This window comes from Mustela putorius, unplaced genomic scaffold (assembly GCF_011764305.1).
Source record: "Mustela putorius furo isolate JIRA1106 unplaced genomic scaffold, ASM1176430v1.1 tig00000129_pilon_pilon_pilon, whole genome shotgun sequence".
NCBI classification, from domain to species: Eukaryota; Metazoa; Chordata; class Mammalia; order Carnivora; family Mustelidae; genus Mustela; species Mustela putorius.
This window is the reverse complement of record NW_025421290.1, coordinates 8374784-8390736: the sequence shown is the minus strand read 5'-3', so window position 1 is coordinate 8390736 and position 15953 is coordinate 8374784. Positions and strand designations below refer to the sequence as shown.

The 15953-nt window shown below is 39.3% G+C and overlaps 1 long non-coding RNA gene across 1 annotated transcript; it reads right to left on the bottom strand.

Moving 5' to 3' along the window:
• Positions 1–248: 248 nt before the first annotated feature.
• Positions 249–15666, bottom strand: LOC101669871. Its single transcript, XR_198459.3, has 3 exons — positions 15569–15666; positions 2352–2399; positions 249–801 (listed from the first exon to the last, which is right to left on the bottom strand). It is a non-coding gene; the product is annotated as an uncharacterized LOC101669871 (long non-coding RNA).
• Positions 15667–15953: the final 287 nt, after the last annotated feature.

Below are 15953 nucleotides of genomic sequence, written 5' to 3'. Positions count from 1 at the left end.
TGTTTCTTATAGATTGCTCTGGCTACATATACCATTTCTAGTGACTGTCGCCATGGTTCTTATACCCCGTATCTCTTTCTTATTTTAGAAAGCCGTTGTACTGTGTGCTAATGGAAACTCTGGCAGCACCAGCAATGAGAAAACTTCATAAGTTTTGGTAACTTCTGAAAGTTTACATCTATTAGATCCTATCTGTCTTTCTAATTCCCGAGTGTATAAATAGCATAGAGCCTGAAGGTGGTAGGTACACATGCATGTTGTTAAGTTTCCTAATTCCTTTTATTACAACTTGGACGTGGTGCAGTCAAAAACCCCAAGCCCATTTTATGCAGTCCTTCCCTTCATGAGATGATATCCCTATGGAAGAGGATTTTGGAAGAGCGTCTTCTGCTTCGGGGTTTTACTGTAGCAGTCAAAGATCCAACTCAAATATCTATCTGCAGAAAGAATCTTCCAGTTGTCGAGGAATTTGTTTCTTTCTGTTGAACTATAACTACCTCCTCACAGTTAAGATTCTCAAAATCCTTTGTGTGTGGCTCTCTTCCCATGTCTCAGACTGTTGTATTTCTCCGGGGTGTTTATATCTGCAGGGGACAGTGAACGACTTCCTTATCCATCACAGTGCATTGCCGTCATATTTTAATCGTCTTCAAGGTGTTTAAAGACTCCTGATGAGAATTTGGAAAACCTGGTTTCCAGTACTGAATGAAGGAAAACACATAACCTTTGTCCTTTGTCTCATTTCCGAATAAGTGATAAAGATCTCTCTCCCAAATAGTTCACCGTGGTAAGGACCAGCATCTGTAATATAATTGGAAAGTGTATACAAGCATATGGAATTGTGCACATGAAAATACGTCCAGGCAAATGCTAACAATCTAAAAAATCGTAGTTGAATCTTAGTATGGAGTTAAACTTATGGTCAGCCAAAATTTACCTGCAAATGGCCATGTCATTCATATTCAAATTAAAAGAGCCTTTTAGTGGCACTCAAAACAATTAAGGGTATTGCCCTAAAAAGATAAACACTGTAATAGGTCTTTGAAGTAGGAACTGGTTCAGCTGCCTTTCTCCTCCACTGCAGTGCCTTCAAAATCATCAAAGCAATGTTCTTAAAGTGTGAATGTCTTACAAGTAGCTCCTAATGGATTCACCCTTCACTCTGTTTCTCACTAATCAGAGGTAACCTGACTTTTACATTCGTAATTATGCCTCTTTCAAAGAGCATTAAGGCTAATATTGGTCTTAAATGATCCTAAATGCATCTCTGCTTTTGACCTGGGCTGCTCTGACCACATACATCCTGATATTAGAGCAATCCCAAAGACAGTATGTCCCAAGGGCACTAGTCAGTAGGATTTTTTTTCCCAGGGTCACTTCCCTTCCCTTCACCACCTGCAGGATGTTCTCTAAGTGGTTGATTTCCTTAGACCCCTCCCAGAAGAAGTCAAAGTTTTTCAAAGGCTCACTCTTGTCTGAAAGAGTTATTTTCAAATTTAATGCACTTAAAACAAAAACAAAAACACAAAAACCAAGGCTTTATGGGCTATTGTTGAAAATGAAGACCCCCTAGGCCCCCAAATCCCCGATATTTTAATCCAGTTGGAGTGAGTGTGGGAATGTGCATTTTAAATGAGCAGGCTAACTTGTCCAGGTGTAGTTGATCTGCCTTTTGAAAATTACTGCCCTATAGATTAACGTCCATTCTGGGCCCAAATAACTTTCCAGGCTTATCTCCCACATTAATTCCCAAATCCCATCCTTAATGTGTGCGTGCACACATGCACGCACACGCACACGTACACACACACAGATACTAGGCCTTAGCAGATGATGTACAGCCTCACCTTTGTGCTCTTCTCCTTTTTCTCTCAGCTTTGACTGTTCGTCTCTATTCCCTGTCACGTGAAGTCTACGGGTTCAAGGTCTTACCCACACACCAGCTCTGAAGCCAGTCCGAATACCTCAATTAGAATTCCCTTCTTAAAGTTTCTGGAGCACCCAGTTTAAATGTCATTTGACCCTTAGCAACATATTCCTTGCATTACATTTATTTTTTAGCCTGTCTGTGTTCATTATTAGACTATAAAATACTTGGTAAATATCATATCTCGTTTATCTTTTTAGTCCTAGCAGAGGGCTGTGAATATAATAGTTGCAGAGTAAATGTTTATAAAAGTAAGCTTACTTTACTTAGGTCTACTAGATGTACTTAAGGTTACTTTGTGAAGATGTTTGCTGTCTTCCCTTGGAACATTAAAGCAGAAATCATCTCTGAGGTAAACATAATACACAACTCAACTAGCCAAAATTACAAGTTTCCATGTCTGCATTTTGAAAGGGCTGCTTACCTTGTTTTGACAACTTTGGGTTCCAGAATCTTACCTATAATAGACAATCTGTAAATACAAAAATATTTAGGATTGTTCTTTAATGAGGAATTGACAAAGATAACAAAATATTGACATAAAAATTAAATGATCCTTGGGGCGCCTGGGTGGCTCAGTTGAGCGTCTGACTCTTGCTCATGATCTCAGAGTTGTGGGATCAAGCCCTGCATCAGGCTCTGCACTCAGTGTGCAGAGTCTGCTTGGGATTCTTTCCCTCAGCCCCTCCCCATACTCATAAGCTCTCTCTAAATAAGTAAATAAAATCTTTTTAAAAATTGAATGACCCAATAATTAGAAAACTTTTTATACTCATCAAATTGCAAAAAATTAAAAGGAGTAATATTGTGTATTATTTGAGATGGGGAGCTGAGCACCCCCACATATGGTGGGAGCATAATCTAGAATAAGGGTCTTGGAGAACAATGATAGCTTCCATTGAAATGTGAAGTGTAAGAATTCACTGACCCAGTCATTCTACCATTTTGTATCTTCCTCAAAGAAATGCACATACAAATATAGAGAAAAATGCACAAAAATATTCATTGCATCATTGACTGTAATAACAAAAATTCTATCAATAAGGGAAGGTGTAAACAAATATCGACATGGTCATGCTACAGGGCATTATGCAGTAATTAATTATGAGATGCATTATATAGACAGATATGAAGGACCTTTAATATATATTCCTGAGTTTAAAAGCAAAAGTTGCTGTGCCTTATTGTAGGAGACTCTTTCTTTCTTTTTTTAAAGATTTTATTTATTTATTTGACAGAGAGAGAGAGAGAGGGAGAGAGAGAGATCACAAGTAGGCAGAGAGGTAGGCAGAGGGAGAGGGGAAAGCAGGCTCCCTGCGGAGCAGAGAGCCCGATGCAGGGCTCAATCCCAGGACCCTGGGCTCATGACCTGAGCGGAATGCGGAGGCTTAACCCACTGAGCCGCCCAGGCACCCTGAGACTCTTTCTTTTTTGAAAGCTGATCCCGAAAGTCAAATATAGAGAAAAATGCACAAAAATATTCATTGCATCATTGACTTAATAACCCTATGAAGCCGACATGGTCCACAGGGCATTATGCAGTAATTAATTATGAGATGCATTATATAGACAGATGAGACTCTTAATATATATTTTTTAAAAGCAAAAGTTGCTGATCCCGAAAGTCAGTAAGATGATATGTACATTTAATTGCAGTTGCAAATGCAAATCTTTTAAAAATGTAATTATATCCCTTTATTGTCTTCTTCTTTTATGCCTTTTTTATGTGTAAAAAGACACGGAGGAACATATCGACACACAGGAACATATCGCAAACTGGTGACATGGGTTCCCCCTCCTAGGGTGATGACTGAAATTGGCACAGTAAGTATAGGGAGATGGGGGACAGCCAAGAGACTCTTCCTTTACTTGTATTGTCTGAATGTAATTTAAATGAGCTTGTGTTCATTGCAGAAGTGTTTTACATAAATGACTTGTGCTGTGCAATGGCAATTACATTCTACTACATGTTTTGTATGGTAGAAAACTATATTATATGGTTAGCTTATTATACAGACACTATATGGTTAGCATCAAGCTGTAGTTTCCAAAGGATGTGCAGAGGTTCCAATTCTAACTGCCAATTCCCTTTCACAAAAGACTGACACAGATGCTTAAGTAGCCTGTTGGAAACAGAAATTTGTTTGCCATGGTAGCGCTCAGTTTCTTCCTGTTTCCATGGGTCCTCTTCACAATATCCTGGGGCATGTATGCTACACCTGCTCTGTGTTGTCATTCTCCTATCCCAGGACCAAGGACAAATTACAGAAGTCTTTACTCTCTTCATCTACATGAATATTAAGCAGGGGTCTCCAGAGAATTAAACCAAAAGCCTATATATAGATATATAGAAAGAGATTTATTATGAGTGATTGGCTTACATGATTCAGAAGTCTGAAAAGGCCACAATTCTGCTAGAAGTCCAGGAAAGCCAATGGTATCATTTCAGTCTAAACCCAAAGGCCTGAGAACCAAAGGAACCCATGGTATTAAGTCCTAGTCTGATCCTGAAGGTCCTGGAACCAGGAGCACCAAGGTCTTAGGGCAGGAGAAGATGTATGTGTCAGCTCAAGCAGAGAATAAATTCTCCCTTCCCCTCTCTTTATTCTACTCAGGGCCTCACGTATTAGATGACACCCCTCTTCATTGGTACACTTCTTTAGTCAGCATACAGACCGAAATGCTGATCAATTTCACCCCGAAACACCCTCATAAACACACTGAGACATAATGTTTGACCAGTTCTGTGGGTTTTCCTTACCCTAGTCAAGCTGACACATATCACAACACAGCATTGCCCACCGCTTTGCCTATTAACCAGGTATGGCTGCAGAGCACCACAATCCTCTGTCTCTCACTAACATGAGCAGAAGGCACAGCTTCTGACTGGTATGTCCTCTGAATCCCAGGAGAGGGGAATAGCTTTAATTCCCTATTCCTATAAAGGTCACTGTGCGTGGGGGCTCATGCCAAAATGGATTTTGGTCTCCCTTTGTTCCTACTCCTCAAAAGAAACAAAGAAATGAAGATATTCCTTATTTTTGTGAGACTGACACTTATCATTTTGGAAAGTCCTCCCTAGGAAAATGAATGAAAGGTTACAAGTAAAAATTGCGAGAGTCCCCCACCCACGGCCAAGATCCTTAGAAGTGACATGTTAAGTGTACAGTCCTCAGCCTTAAGCTTCATTAGCCTCTGGGAAAATCCCCTCTGCTTGAGGCACCATACAAGCACATGTGCGCCTGGGGTGGTGTAAACATGCCACATCTACCATCACGTGACTCACAGAGCACTCTGTCTCATTTAGTAAATGTGAATGACTTGAGATGATGGGGATTAGGAAACTCCCTAAGAACAGTGGTAAATCGGAGTATATGAACACACATCATGCCCTAAATTGCCCATATACACCCTTTAGGTCATGGATCAAGGAAACTAAATCATTTTATGATACTAAAAGAAAAAACAGTGAAACACACAATGCCTCTCAAGGACCCACAAATTTTATGTATACAAATAGTTCCCATTTTCTGATAAAACTGATTCAAACGAAAGAGTTCTATTATTTGTAAGAGTTTATTGATACAAACTTTGTATTTGGTAAGTTACCTGTAGAAAAGGAAATTGTTTCCCTTACAACTATGGTGTGATTACTAGAGTTCGCACCATTGCCAGTGCCTCATGCTTTTGGAGATCACACACCGACATTCCCTGAAAAATGCACAGACTATAGAAATAGTACTTTGGATTTGCCCTTCTAGGCAACCAACTTGAGCCACAGTAACCTGAGCAACATGTGCCCACAGTGACCACTGGCTGAATACAAACAGGTCCTTTAGGTGACACACCTCAAAATATTCATAAGCTCTAGCTTATGAATAAGGTCTAGCTGACCAGTAGGCTAGTTGCAACCCAGCACAGGTACCCAAAAAAAGAGAATTCCATATGTTCCCATACCACCCCACCCCACCCCACCCCACCTCTTGGCAGTGTCTGCTTTGCTGTCATGTCCACTGCTTCCTTGAGGTATATCCAATCAACTACTTTCTCCTTTGGCCTGGCTTGAGTGAATCCTTTCACTTCCCCTGCCACCAGCCTCCACCTGATCGAGGCATCCTCCATGACCACATTCAGTGGAAGCTTGATCCAACATGTAACAGGACAGTGTTTTTCCCTGTTCCTCCATTCTGCCTTCCTCAGTGTTAGCTTCCCTAGAAAACTCTAGGATTTCCCCCTTGAGATTTAAAAAATAAAAACAAAAAAATCTTGCTAAGTCCTAGGACTCACATTCTCATCACAGCACACTGAATGATAACATCCACAGAAGTCCTCGGACTCAATCTCTTTGGCCCACATTGTCACATGCCTGACCACATACTATCCCAGTCACAGAGGAGCAGATAAGATAAGGTGACTGGCTTAAGGAATCAGCTTATCCTTTGGGCTCAGGGTAGGATGATAATTCTCATAGATGAGAACAGGGTGGAAATAACTTCCTTAAAAGGAAAATTTTGGTGCCGGTGGCAGGAAAGGAGAAGAAAAGAGGCTGGGCTAGACCAGTATTGGCACCAAAAAATGTCTACTACCCCTGCTAAGTGTTAGTCCTAGATAGGTATGAGAACCTGAAACTTTAATACAGCATCTGTTCATGCGCATTCAGCTAAAAATAACAAACAAAGTTGTTAGTCCCTCATTCTTCTTCCAGTCAGTCCCTGGACGAGAGGAAATTTTTGACCATTATTTGCAATTTAGAAAATCTTACTAAGAAATGTCATATTTAATTGCTATGTATACGGATTTTCTCCTCTATGAGAAGACCATGGAGACCTAATGACCATAGAATCTAAAATCTTCTCACAAAGGAAAGACAATTTATGCAAGAGGAAAATGGACACCAAAACAATGATTGAGATAATAGACCTTAATGTTCTTTCCACTCCTTTATAGAGATTTCTAAGTCAATCTGACTGTTTACACCCATGCCTGCCTTCATAGTATGTATCTTCTGAATTTTCTTATATAAATACTTTTTATCCTTTTATCAAGATTTATTGAATTGCCAAAACCACATTTGGAATTGCTCAGACATTGTGAAGAATTGAAATGTGTTCAGCCTTAACACATCTGAGTTCAAGATTGTTATGTTCTTTGCCAATAACGTACCCCAAATCTGAAACCAAGATAGAATATTGTGTCATGTATCAGGGAACCAGGTATCAGTCTGAATTTTCACCACACTTAACAGCAATGGAAAAAAAAAATTTAAACATGAACTAAAAATAAAAAAGTGAAAGGAATTACTTTTTCATAGGTTCACAAAATTCTTACTTGGAATATTCTTTGTGGTGGTGGTTGGTTTGCCACACGAACTGCTGTTCACCTTGTATTTAAGTGAAAAGGTAAAAATGTGCTGGAATGGGACAGAAAAAAATTGAGTTCTAGTCTAAGCTAGACTCTGTGACTTTGGGCAAGTCACTTTACATCTCTAGGCTGCACAGTGTACAGCTTGGCAGACGTATCTTTAGAGGTTCCCAATCCTGAACTTATTAGAATTTTGTGAAATGAACATACTAAGTAGGGAGCTCAGTTCACCTAAATATCTAAAATGGAACATTACCATCCATTTCCCTCCTAGGAAATTGATATCAGGTAAAAGAGATAGAAGTTTGTAAGACAATTCTGGGTTTCACAAACAAATTTCCACGTACCTCTTTAATTTGCGATTACCTTAAGCAAGCAATTCCCTTTACACTTTTATTCAAACATAACAAGCTGTGTTTGAAAATGCCGGTATACACCATTTATTACGCTCTCCAACCCAAACACGAAAACATTTGTACTTATGTTATGACTTCACCTGGTGGCTTTCATTTTCCCCAACATAAAGACAGGGTGAAGCAAAGTAATAGAAAAATAGAAAACATCTTTGTCGGAAAATGAGATTGCAGCTGTGTAACTGGAGCACACAACCATAAATCAGAATGTCAAATCCAAAACACATGACTGTTTGCAAGTTCTCCATGTGCGCTCTAATGTGATTACAGCCTGGTTGCTATTATGATTTAAAACAAAGTCTTTCATGCTAGAAACAAAATGCGGAATGTGAGCTGCCTGGGGGAGAGAGCTGCAAGCGAACTAGCGAACTAGGGACATACCCCTTGCTGTCAGAGAGGTGGGCTACAGTATTTCAAGTGCTGGTTTGTCAGGTGTGAGAGAGCAAGAGGATACAAGAGGAACCTTGGCAGAGGTCTTAACATGAGGGACAAATTAGCCAGCAGTGTTCAGCTCAGCTTGACAATTTGAAATTAGCTGCTCTCTTCCCCCCTCCCCATCTTTTTTTTTTTCTCCTGAGCAGAATCCTGAAGCCAAATACGAAGATTACAGAAGTCATTCTTTCCTGCCTATCACATAAACAAATGGCCCAGCTGTTATTGCTAAGATTCCAGTTTTAAACTTGGACTTTCTTGTATAAACTTCAATGTAATGGTATTTAAAGTGTCATAGGCAATAAGCATCTAATCCTACTCAATAAATTGTAGGCTCGTTGCATGAACTCCTAGAGCTGTTAAAGACAGCTGTGCTTTTTTTGTAATTTAAGTCATTTCCAAATTGGGCAAGTCTCCAGGTGTATTTTCAGACAAACAATGTGTACTAGAAAAGTGATGTTCTGAGTCTTTCAGCAATGGAATAAACACAAGAGAGTAAAAGCTGAGATGTAAGAGGGTACAAACATTCCCGATCACCCCAGGAGGGCAGGCACCAAGGTAGGGGAGCTGGGAAACTGGTTCTTATTTCCTTGGTCTATTAGAATATGAGCCAGAACCTTTTCCCCCAAGGACCTTCTTAGATCCCAGCTACTTTTGTAACTGCTTGTTGGGCCAGTGCCCTAAATGGGTACCAGGATGGACAATAAGAATTTAGTATTTCTCAAAATAGAATCATCAACTCTCAGAGCAATGACAAAACTCCTCCCATAGCTGATATTTAAAGGTTTCAGGAGAAAACGGTTTCCACCCTGTGATGTCATTGAAATAAATCATCATGAGACCAAAGAATAAGAAGGCATTTTAAGAGGTCATTTCATCCAGAGGACCCACAATAAAGGCATTTAAAGAAGATTAATTGGTATTTATTTTAGATTCAAATCATCATTAAGCATTAAATGAATCCTCTTCTAGGACTTAATAGCTCTGAGTGGGCCGGGCAGGGAGCATGCTTTTCTGTATCTACCCCAAGTTGAATATTCTACAATCAACTGATGAACCTAAGTAGGGGAACGACCAAGTTCTTTACCTTGCTTTAATGATAGAGAGTGGTCCTCAGAGAGGCCATCATCACAATGTCTACCTCCTGGATCTGATTTCAGAGCAGGGGAATATTGTTACTGTTTCACCAGGAGTTGTTATGCACCAATAGGATATTCTTACCTACATTTGTTCTGCTCTCTTGTAAGGTACTGTGCATTATCTTTTGGGCTAAACACATATGATGTCTACGTCACTGTCAGCAATGTAGAGAAAACAGAGAGAAGCTCAGGGAAAACATAAATTACAGATCTAGAGCCCACAATGCAGTTCCCTTGAGTCCTTCTGTGGTGGGTTGAACTTCATCATTGACAAACTAGGTCTGAAATGGATCAACACCTCTTTCAGTTACTGGAAAATAACACAAGCTCACAGGTGGAGAGAATTTCAGGCAATGACTCGGGATTACTTTTGGCCTAGGTAGACAGCTAGACAGGTACAACTAGTCCCCAAACTCTTAGAAATGATCTTCTGGATCCCTGCCCCAGCACAACCCCCAAAATGACAGTTCTACGTGCAAAGAAAATTCCTACTGAAACTTGTAAGTCTAGGCTTAATAATTAGAACTTCCCTTTATGCAGGGATCCTGATGGTATTCCTACCGCCCGGCTTTGAGAAAGACATGTCACCTCAGCGGAAAATTTCACCTCAGGCAAAAGCAATGGCCCACCGAGCACAACCTCTTAGGCTTGTTCAGTTTTGAGGGGAAACACAAAGATCTAACCAAAAAATGTATACATTAAAGATTTAACCAAAAAAATGTCTAGAAACAACTAATCTCTCGGTGTCACTTCAAACAAGTATAGCATACCAGACACATGGTATTTATCAAACAATTTAGTCTCTCAGCTAGCCAACCTATTGGGTCCCATTTCTGTCACTTTAAAAGTCTCTAAAAGCCTACAAAAATACTGTCAAAATGACAAAATGATAGTATTCAGAATTGTGTTCCTAAAGCAATTTACCCAATACCACAGGTAGCATTTCTCAATATGTGCATAATTAAAATGCTCTTTAATTTTCATGAAAGCATCTTGAAAGAAAGGACAAGCCCTATAGAATGGAATGGTGGGTAGATTTTTTTAAGCTAAAAGCCAGAGAATGAAATTATTGAAACCATCTTCTGTTCTACTTTAATTTTCACCAGCTTTTTGCTAGTTTACTTTAACAAGTAATGTTTGATTGAATTCAGGCCTGCTTTTGTTTACAAAATGAACCAGAGCCAGCAAGTCGTGGCCTGGTTAATTTGCACATCCACTGCCTTGGTCTCCTCCCCTTTAAACAAAAATCTGGAGTTTGTGATTTATTGTTGATTTGGTTAGTTCAAATCATTTTGATGGCTAAAATCTACCTTCTGCCCCATCCTTGAGATTCTCACCAAAAGTACCCAATCTACAACTCCTATACAAGGCAGAAATGACCCCACCACAAAAAAATGCAAAACACATCTTCTTAACTTCAGATGCCTACAAAAGAAACTGAGAATAAAAATTCACAGATGGAAGAAGGGAGAAAGCAGTATCCATAAATCAGTAGCTTTAGAAACCAAACTGTTCCATTCAGAAGAAAAATATCAGGAGAGCAAAGTAAAGTGGTCATTATTGATGACAGGTCTCTTTGAGTCTTTGAGAGTCATCATTATATGCCAGTAAGGTAAACCAGTGGCTCTCAAATCCAGCAGAACATCAGAATCATCACAAAAGCCCTATTCCTAAGTCTCTTCCTCTAGAAATTCTGAATTTAAAAGTCCATGATAGAATTTATATGCTCAAAAAGTACCTCCAAATGGTTCTGGAAGCTTTGAAACAGGGTATAGTCTTTATGCATGTTTAATTTAGCCCTGCCCAGTCAGTCTCACCTACTCCTCTGCTTGAATTCTCTACTCCAGATCTGAAAGTCTCTTCTTGCTCTAGGCTGTGAAACTGGTGTATTGTTCCTCATATAGTCGGGTGAGAGTAAATATGTAGAGAGAATAATGCCATGCTTCCTTTGTCACTCATGTACAAAATCCACACCCACACACTACTGTTGGGGTGTGCTCCCCAAGATCACTATCTAATGTTAAAAATGATTTCTCACGACTGTGAACTCTGAGAAAAAAACTTAGGGTTTTGGAGGTGAGGAGGGTGTGGGGTTGGGTGAGCCTGGTGGTGGGTATTAAGTAGGGCATGTATTGCATGGAGCACTGGGTGTGGTGCATAAACAATGAATCTTGGAACACTGAAAAAACATCAAATTAAATTAAAAAGATGCTTTTTAAGATACTTTTTTTATGTTGAAAATGTAATTTTAATAGATAATTCTTCATATTACATAGGAACACAATAAAATACACCACATTCTGAAGAAACTCCAGAAGTTATGAGAATCAAGAGTGGGGGAAATTCAGATGGGCTACAATATCCATTACCTTAAATTTCAAGAGACAAAGGTTCCAGCCCAGGGGGGAGGAGGGGTCCATCCATAACATTCCATTTCCATTCAAACTTCCATTTTCTTAACAGCAAGGCAAAGCTCATTCCCAATCTCCTTTACCTCCATGGGATATGCTGCCTTTCTTCTAATCCATCTACTTTCCTTCATATTGCTCATTTAAAAGTAATCTCATTTGAAATAAAAAAGGAATTCCCCTAATACTACAAGTATTGAGGGAATGACTATTAGCTCTTAGAGGGAAGGAACCATACCCATTTTGCTTACCTCTGTATCTCCTACACATTGCCTAGCTTTTGGCACATGGCAAATGTTCAGTAAATACCCAATGAAGGGTGCATGGGTTGCTTGCTCTGTCAGTTAAGCGTCTGCCTTTGGCTCAGGACATGATCCCAGGGATCTGGGATCAAGTCCCCTATCTGGCTCCTTGCTCTACAGAGAGTCTGCTTCTCCCTCTGGCCCTCCTCCCACTCATTCTCTCAATCTCTCTCTCTCTCAAATAAATAACATCTTGGAAAAAAAAAGTTTTAACTAAATATTTATTGAAAATACAAATGAGGTCCAAGATTAAAGTTTTCCCTAGAGACTACTTAAATAATCTATAATTTTTCAGACAGCACCATCTGGAATATTAAAATCTTAGAGGTGGAAGGGCTGATAAGGATACTGAGTTCATGTGAAGTTATGGTTTTTCTGAGGTCAACAGCACATGCATGGCAACTCTCAGATTAGCAGAGTCCAGTGTTTGTTGTTATTTTCATGGTTCTGTTTTGTTTTTTAGTACTCATCTATGAAATAATTAACAATGCTTCCCACATCATAGGATAGAAGGTGGTAAAATGTAATGAGAAGATACCTAAAAATGCTTACAAGTGTTCCTGATGCATTGCAAGCACTTAATAAATCTAAGCTTTTGTTATTTTATCATATCATCTTCCCTTTCCAAGTCTAATATCTATGCCTAATATCTAAATCTTCCATAATCTGCCTCAATTTTGTCAATCCAATTGAGTTTCCCATTATTGCTCTTATAATGCAATTCTGACACTAACTATCCAGAGATAGGTCAAATTTCACAGGTGGAGGGCACAGTCCTCTACAAGACTCCTCCCATTTCAGACTCTAGTCATAAACTCTGGAGTTCTCAGGCTACCTGCACTTCTGACCAACTGGCTACAAGCTTGGGTGTTCCCACTACCCTCTCAGGTTTAATAATTCACTAGTATGACTCATAGAACTTAGGAAAGGACTAGACGTATGATTATGGTTTCACCTATAAGATGCAAATTAGTACCAACCAACTGAAAAGACACATAGGGTGGAGTCTAGGAGGGTCCCAAATGCAAAGCTTCCATTTCCTCAGGACCTGTCACTCTCCCAGCATATCGATGTGTATCACCAACCAGGAAGCTTACTCAAGCCCCAGGTGTCTGTAGCTTTTGTTGGGGTTTCATTGTATAGGTACCACTGACTGAATCATTAGCCATGTGACTGGGTTCAATTTCCAGTACTCCTCCCCTCCCCAAAGGTCAGGCTGATACCACATGTGTCAAGCCTCAGTGCTCTCTATCACATGGTTGGTCCTCCCAGATTAGCTAGCCCCACCCTGAGTCATCTCCTTAGCATAAACTCCGGCATAGAACTGGGTTCCACTACAAATAACAAAGGCACTCATCCCTCAGGAAATTCCAGGGATTTAGAGGTTACCTTCCAGGGACCAAATTCTTTATTAGATGACAGGTCTCTACTCTAATGTGACTGGTTTTTTCATTGTCCTCAGATCATGATCAATTAATTCTAGGTCCTTCTGTTGAACAAATCTTAATTCTTTGTTTTTGTTACACTCATCATATTCATAATTACTTTTCTTTGTCTTCCTCATTAGACTGTAAGATCTGTAAGGGCAACCATCATGTCTGTCTTACTCATTACACTTGGCCAATTCCTTACATTTTTCCAAGGACATAGTTAATATACTTAAATTTTGGTTGGCTGGTGAACTCCATCTTCATGTCTTTATTCACAAGTATGGAAAGAACATTTGCAAACCTGAAGTTAGCACCAGGGCCACTGAGGCTGCAATAAGAGCAGATACAAATTGCAAAATAGGATAAACAAGGAAATCTACCAGCCATTGAAAAAAACATTCAAAGGAGATTTGAAACATACACCACTTCATATTCTATTGTGGCAACAAGAGAAGCTATGAAAAATATGAGAGAAAAAGCACAGAAATAAGAGAATTTCTTTATTTTTAACCCTGAAGGTTCTGGTGACGGTTATAGCGGAGGAGAGATGTTAATTGATTTTCTTCTTTACTCAACTTCTCATTGTATTTCATTCATCTTTAGTAAGCAATTATCCTCTAAATAAGCAAAATGTTTCAAGCTTACTTTCCCCTGAAAGAGTAATGTGGTAATGGTATCTGCAGGCAGAATTCTATCGCAATTGCCATACAAAGATCCTTTTCCCTAGCCATGCCATCACCAAAAAAGATCTTTTTAAAGTGGAATTTGCAGTTTTAATTTGTAATGGAAAGTACAACCATCCTACTAGTTCAGTCAATAAAAGTAAGACTGAAAGTGAGCCTCAGAATATTTTAATCCACCCTATTATAATAAACATTAGTAGAATTGAAGTGAATTGAAATCTGTTCCCTCAGTTTCATTGGTCTAAGTCTTGCTTCTCAACTCAATGGTAGGAAGTATCTCTTATGGAATGGAAGGCTTATGGAATATCATAGCTGGAAGCAATCTGTATGAGCAGAAAGCAGACAGCCACTGAGGATAAGTAACTTGCTCAATTTTCCATACCAAGTCAACAGCAGAGATCTCCCATCTCCTGACTCCCTACTCTATATTTCTTCTCTATCATACTATACTAATATTTCTTTTCTATGCTTCAGAGTTTATGACAATGCTCAGCACACAATAAATGCTTAGCAAACTATGCTGATTTTGATTTCTTAAAGAATAACACATTTGTGTAACACATTCTCAGGCACGATTCTCATTAATTACATACTTTCCTCTCGTATATTTAGTCCTACTTTTGTACCCACACAGATTACACATGGCCATTCACACAGAGCCAACCTGCTGAAAACCTGGTATGTCTGTATTTCATCTGTCATCCTTCTTCAATCTCTTCCCTATGTATGCACTTAAAGGGAAAAGTACAGCTCCACACAGCATATCTTTTATGGCTTATCACTACCCCATCTCAGAAGGTAGACTTGTTCTGCTTCCAGTTTTCAAGGCAATCAATAGTGTTGTAAATGGTTTGGAAACTTGACTTGTGGGGGTTGGGGGAAGCTCACATTACTCAAGGACATTCAAATTTTTTCCTTGGTCTCACTAGTCTCCAAAAGATTATATCTAGCAATTACTCTGTTCATTTGCCTTTTAAACCAGAATGACTGACATACCTTGGTCCCTAAAATGTGCATTAAATAAATGTAAATAAGACATGTGATTTGAATTTTTCACATTAAATTATAATGCAATGTGTTTTAAAATTCAAATTCCACATTTGAAGTAACTTTGAATAGTGTTTAAATTTAGGTGGCTAATGAATGAATATTGGAATTCACTCAGGAGTCAGTAGACACATTTGGAAAAGACAAATCATATCAGATCTTTCCTGCTTGAAGTCCTTCATTGGTTTCCCACTGTAATTAGAATAAATCAAACTCACTTAACAGTAGACTTCATGTGCCATATGACCTTGTTCTACTTTTTCCTCCAGCCTCATTCCTCTTGAAACTTCTTTTCATTCATCATTAGCCAGTGACCTTCATTTAGTTTCCTCGGATTTTAGCTTTTTCAGAGCCTTTGCATGTGCTGTCCCTTCTGCTTAAAATAGTCATAGTCCTCCCACGACTCTCCCCTCCCATAAATCATACCTCCTCGTGTCCATGCCCTTTTGGAATTAGACTTTGCTGCTCCTCCCATCGAGTGGTGGAGGCCATTTTTTTCTCCTCTAAATCTGGACTAGACTGTACTAATACAATGCAATGGACCCAACATTCTGGAACTTCTGAAACCAGGTCTTAAGTGGTGTCATAGCCTCCAATTTTGTTTTTAGAATCATGTTGCTATGTAAAGAGGTTCAAGTTTCTTGCTGAAGAAAGAAGACACCTGCAGAGAGAGATCTCCTGGAGAATATGTAGGAAGAGATGCCCTATAAAAAAAACCAAGATATCTTCGTTGACAGCCAGCATCAAGACTCAGACTGTCTTGGGTTCTTCAGCCCCATGCCTGGCACTGTATAGAGCAAAAGGATCATCC